Consider the following 6115-nt stretch of genomic DNA (forward strand, 5'->3'; position numbering starts at 1 on the left):
GGATGAGGAGCTGCGAGATATGGTTTAGTACTTGTGGTAGTGGTGGTAATGGGAGGATGGTTGGACTGAATGATCTTGTAGGTCGTTTCCAACCTTGTGATTCTATGATTCTGTGATTTCTATTAGGTCTGTTCCCATTTGAATATATGTCAGGTGAAACTGCCATTCAAGATTGTTGTCTTTGGCCCACTTCTTCACAGTTGCATCTGTGAAATGCATTTCTTGGTCATTCTCAATGATCTGAAGAGTGTCATATAATGCCATCAGCCTAGTCAGTGCCTTAATGATATAGGCTTGTTTTTTCTTTGATACGAGATAGGCCTTGCATCAGTCCAAAGAGAAAGTGGAGTCATGTGCAGTCTGACATGCTCCTGTGTAGGATCCATGTCCATACTGAACAGGATCACTGCAATACAGTAACGTGGGAAATCAGAGCAGGCCCCTCAAGTCTGCTTTCCTCTACAGCTCTTCTCTTCCTTGTTCTTTGCCCCCAAAATGCCACTGAAAAGAAAAGAACAACTGTTGCCAGGCAACTTCTTGCCATTATCTTCAAGTCATTTTTCCCTGTGAATGCTAGTTGCTGATGTCTGGACGGGTGCTTTAGACACACAATTGTTTCTGAACTCTTTATTAAAAAAGAGTAATTATACCTTTTCCAATTAGATAAGCACTAGATAACAATTAGGCTTTTTAATTATTGCCTTTCTTTACAATCAGCTCTTTCATTCATTAATCTTCATAGATTTGAGTTCAAAGTATAGCAAACAGAATAAACTTCCTGCTAATGTGAGGTCAGGTAACCATTCTATTGAATAATTAGAAATGAAGAATAGAATCGTAACGAGATTTTTTCACTGTGATCAGCAGTCCTTCTCCTGTTTTGCTATCAGCTCATTAGTACTTAAATTTAGAAATATTTCTCTTCAAATGTGCTTTTTAAACCAGATAGTTATTCTATGAATTTAGTTTTTAATCTTAGGTTTACTTTTTAGCTCAACAGTTTGTAGTAACAGAGCTCCCTACTTCCAGATGAGAAATATGAAGTAACCACGTAATTTCATTTTAATCTTAGAAGTGAGGCATGGAAGGAGAAAAGAATAGGGAAGTCTAATTGATCATCCAGGAAGAAAGAAACTTTTCTTCATTTCCTTTTTCCTAACTAAGTAATGTAATAATGGATGAATTACCCCTATATATATATATAGTGGGTATGATCCTGTCATCTGTTCAATATCAGTATGACATGAATCCTTTCCTTTAGTTTAATTGTAAAATTGAAATAAGCACAGGAAACATTTGTTAGAATACATATTAAATTGGTCATACATATTTGAAGTAGCACTGTCTATGTTTATAAAAAGCCATTTATTTTGTGCATAGATCTTTTGAAGGTGAGAACTGATGATGACTGCTAAGAAAAAGGGATCATTGAACAAATTATTCAGATTAAATGTAAAGTACATGGGAAAAGCACTCCCCTGAGTTACATGGATATTCACTTATATTAGCATTTTTGCTTTGAAAGGAAAAACAGAGTGGAAAGTCAGAAATATCACTGCATCGCAATGAACAATCTTCTTTTCTCATTAGGAGGATACTGTGCTTTTGTTACTGCTCTGGTTCCAGTGTGAAGAAGTGAAATGGATATTAAACCTGTCATAAAGGAAAGAAAAATGTGAAATGTGATTTTTAAGGAAGAACAACTCAGTTTCTCCTTTTTCCTACAATGAGCAGCAATGACTTGTTTTGAACAGCCTTAATCAGTGAACTGATTCTTTCTCTCATGAATTCACAAGATTCTGATCTCCCAGGCTTGTACTCCCGACTATGAAGTGAAATTCTTTTGGCAATGAGAGGTGGAAAGTGACTTTCTCAAGTCCCGATAGAATACAATGCTGCCTTTAGCCTGGTGACCAGAACCACTGTAAAATATGCCTTCATGATGTGGGTATAACTAATTTGATATCTTTCTGATACTAAAAGAAGATCAGGCTCCTGTCTCCTATGCCTATAACACTTATCCTTGACACTGAAGTGGACCTCCACGATCTGATTGCACTGACTGATATTGCAAGAACTGCCAGAGGAAAAGGCAAGGGCTTTTTGTTTGCTTGGTGTTACTATGTCACTAAGAACGTTCCTCCATGTGAGGGATCTGGCAAGTCCAGAGCAAATAAAGCAGGCCATGTGTTGGGACAGGGTAACAAGTGAGATGGGTGTTGGAGGAAATTTCACCTGCAGGTGGCATCAGAACTTTTACAAAACAGCAGGCAAATAATTGAATGATTTTGATTTCCTTCGCATTGTGGAGGGCCACATAGATAAACCTCCAGCTTTTTTGATAACTGCTTTAACAATTAGGCTATTGTATAAAAGTTTATATCCTCTCTCTCTTCTCTGGCCTGCACCAGATGATGCTGTGATCTGGACACATGACCAGCTTGGGCTCTGGAGGATCCTGGCTGTGATGAAGCCTACCTAGGGATGAGACCCAGACTCAGTCAGGGAACAGACCAGGTGAGGCAGTGTAACTGTAGAATTGTGCATGAGGAGAATTCTAAAGGCATGCAGGTATTTTATATATAAAATAAATGTGAGGAGCATATAGAATACACTGAATGATCTCTGTGATTGCAAGAGCATCATGCAATTTTTTTTTCCCTCAAGTGCATCATTACACGGTTAACAAGAAGATTATTAAGCAGGACTACTTAGTCATAAATAATTTATGAAATCTAAATTATGCATCTTAGCTCCTTTCTCATCTCAGTAGATCCTATGGTCAGTCAAAAATAGAGAAAAATTTCTGAGCACTGCAATATTTACAGACTTCTGTGTTATACACTATATTCAGTGGTTTAAGAATAGTAAAACAAATACTTGTTACATGCTAAGATAGATTTAGATAGTTAGGCAATATTTAACAACTTTAATTTCCTGGTATATGGTATAGTCTGTACTTAGAGTGATAAGATTACAGAACAGCCAGCAACATAACCTTCAGATATGGAACTTTATCTCCAACAAGTGTGAAGCAACTTTAAAATAGCTTAAGCAGCTGCCTGCTTAATTGCATGCATTGTAGACTTAGGCTAGCACCAGTGAAACTGAATGGTAAATATTTGTAATTTTTTCTTTAGTTGCCTACCTCCATTTGGTACAGAAGGCTCACTCATCTTTTTAAGTGTGTATTTGTAAGCATTTTTATTGCCCTTTAATCTTCATGTGTGTTGTGACATGGTTTTCACTTCTGTCTGTGTCTGATCAACTAGAGCACACATGCATGCTTGGCATGCTTTCAAGAGGCACAGCTATTTTATATATCTGCAGAGTATGCAGCCTCTATTTATCACAAATGGAGAAACCAGAGCAAGATGTAGCTTTAGCTGGCATTAGTAACGAATTTCCACTTTTTTTCTGAGGCTGGCAGAACAATCCAGCAAACCAAAGAACACACATTATCTTTACGTCTTTGTAAGGAGTAGTGATAAAGCACACAACTCAGAAAGAGGTAAAATGTATATGTTGAACAGCTTTAGCTCTAAAGCACAGAAGCTCTAAAAGTCCGTGCATTTTGAGATATCTGACTGCTGATGTCTTTTGTTGCAGGCACTCCAGATCGTGTTACCTAACTTGTTTATCCTAAGGCGATGCATAGAGCTGTGACAATGGTGGGCCACGCAGATGCCTCACATAACTGCAGCGAAGTCTGATGAGGAATTAGGCCTCATTTGTTTTGTGAGGAGAACTATATTTAGACAGTCTCAATTCCACCACTATTCCAGGACTTGATCATTCTTATTGACCGGCTTGCAAGGCAGCTGGCTACCAAGTGCCAATGGGAAACAACAACAGGAGAACCATAAGCAGTATTTTGACCCACAAATGGTGAGAGTAACAACATGATGACAGTAATCTTTTGATCATGGCTGTATAATTTATTGCTTTAAGTGTTGTGGAGGTGGATATCTGGATCAAACTAGATCTTTTAAGCACTGACTGTAGAGATATCAATTTCCATATTGAAGTACCCCCACCCTTCCATTTTTTTCCCAGGTAACCTCTGGAGTTGAGCAGTTCTCTCTGTAGTTGTTTACAGTTCCACTTGTGTTGTGGTACTTCTGGTTTATTTGATGTGAACAGTATTCCTGGCAGCTTCCCCACAGAAGTTCCACTTCGGAAAAGCGGATGTGCAAACATAGAATGAACACATCTGTATATGCTTAATAGTTTTCTTTAATCTTCTAGGAATAACTCAGAAAGATACAGGGAGGAATTCCAAAATGTTCTCTGTACATCTGTTTGCTTTTTATGTATGTAAAACTGTCTAGGCTTCCCCTTGAAAGATTTTATTTTAAGCAATGGGAGTTGGACAAGCAAGGTTAGCAGCAGGAAGGAAACAACAAAGTCTGCTCAAGTGGACTGGCAGTAGGAAACTCAGTGAACTGAAATGCAGTTCTGCCTGGCTGTGACAGTACAGATGACACACATAGAAACATCTGCTGCTAGACTTATTGATGCATCTGTAAAATGTAGCACATTGCATGATAGATCCAATATATCATAAAATAGAAATATGACAGTCTAATAATCAGCTTAGAAAAAACATGTTGGTGACACAACTAACAGAAAGACAGAATAAGCAGAACAATTTTTTTCAAATTACTTTGTATTTTCAGCAGTGTTCTTGTACTGGCTTCAGGGTGTTTGTCAGAGATCTGTGATGAAATTTTACTCTTCCTGTGCTTCATCATTGAAAACAGTTTCTCACAAGTGTGGGTACTGCCAAAAACCAATGACACGAATAAGGTGTGATGGTGAAATGGGGTATTTTCTTCTCATTTAGAAGTCTGGTAGAGAGATGTCAAAGTTTTGAGTTGAGCATATGACTGCAAATCTATACATTCAATTTGAAAATTCCCAGGTGCTTTATTTATGTCAACTGAAAGTGGAGCTGCAACTGTAAAACAAAAAAAAAACAACTACACACACACAAAACACCATCATTTTTCAGCAATCTTGAAACCTGTTCTCAGATTTCTTTACCAAAATGGAAAGCACAGATGTGTATTTTTTGCTGCTCCCAGGACAGTATTCATCCCATGTATTACAATGCATACAATTACTTGCCATCACCTTAGTTGGCACTGCCCTGCATGTTCCCTGCATCCAGGTTCCAGCCCAGAAAGTGGCAATTGTACACTTTGGTTTGGTTGCTATGCAATGGGTGCGTGCCCAGGGCTAGGCCAGGCCACTTGGTGGCAGAAGTGCTGCCTTGATAGTGTGGGGTAGTGGGTGGCTGCATTGAAAGCTGGGCTGGACTGCATGCAGCCTTTGAGTTGGACATGCCAGCTCTAGGGGAACTGTATCAGGCTACCATGGAAATCTTCAAGAGAGGGATCACCTCTTCTATTCAGAGGACAAAGGTGTCCTCCACCTCTCCACCTGCCTCTTCTTCCCTAGGGGTTTCCAAGGGGCAAGGTAGCAAAGGTGGGTTGCAGGGCTGCTGTGTAGACAGATGACCTCCCTGCCCACATCTGGCAGCACAAGGCAGACCACAGAGGTGTGCTGGTTTTTAGCACTATTATGAGGGTGATTCTCTGAGAAAGAATTGGAGATTTCAGTGTTAATTACCCACTGTGTTAATCTATTAAAAATTAATATATAGACATCTACAGAGGAAGAGATGGAATATTTAAGAGGATCCTCCCTTGTCAGCAAGATATTGTAAATTTCCTCTTTAAAGAATGAAAATATGATTTCCATTCTGTGCCTGCCTGTTTTGTGTTCAAAGTACTTTAACTTTTTCCTTCTTATCATTCAATTTAATTCACCATCTGTTCACCCAGAACACTGCATTTTCAGCTGAGATATCAAAAGGAAGACCACATTAATCAAACATTTGTACTTCTGAAGCAAGTAGGATCTAGAAGAAACAGACAAATAAATCATGAAGCTTAATTACATATTACATTTTTCTTTATCTCTGCCTGTAGGAATGCCTGAGCTTCACAAGTTGCTATGTTATCCTGAAGTTTGACGACTTGAGCTGCAGAGATAGGCGCATTAGATTTTCTTCATGACATTAAGAGGACTTGGGTGTAAGTCCTGCTTT

General features: G+C 38.7%; 1 long non-coding RNA gene across 2 annotated transcripts in view; it reads left to right on the forward strand.

Annotated features, from left to right (window-relative positions):
- LOC104915702 overlaps positions 1-5765 on the forward strand; it is an 8890-nt gene extending 3125 nt beyond the window's left edge. For both annotated transcript variants that reach the window (XR_796438.3, XR_002110316.2), the window contains exons 2-3: positions 2412-2517; positions 3610-5765. This is a non-coding gene — a long non-coding RNA (uncharacterized LOC104915702). The remainder of the gene's footprint in view (positions 1-2411; positions 2518-3609) is intronic.
- Positions 5766-6115: the final 350 nt, after the last annotated feature.

This window comes from Meleagris gallopavo, unplaced genomic scaffold (assembly GCF_000146605.3).
Source record: "Meleagris gallopavo isolate NT-WF06-2002-E0010 breed Aviagen turkey brand Nicholas breeding stock unplaced genomic scaffold, Turkey_5.1 ChrUn_random_7180001845654, whole genome shotgun sequence".
NCBI lineage: Eukaryota > Metazoa > Chordata > Aves > Galliformes > Phasianidae > Meleagris > Meleagris gallopavo.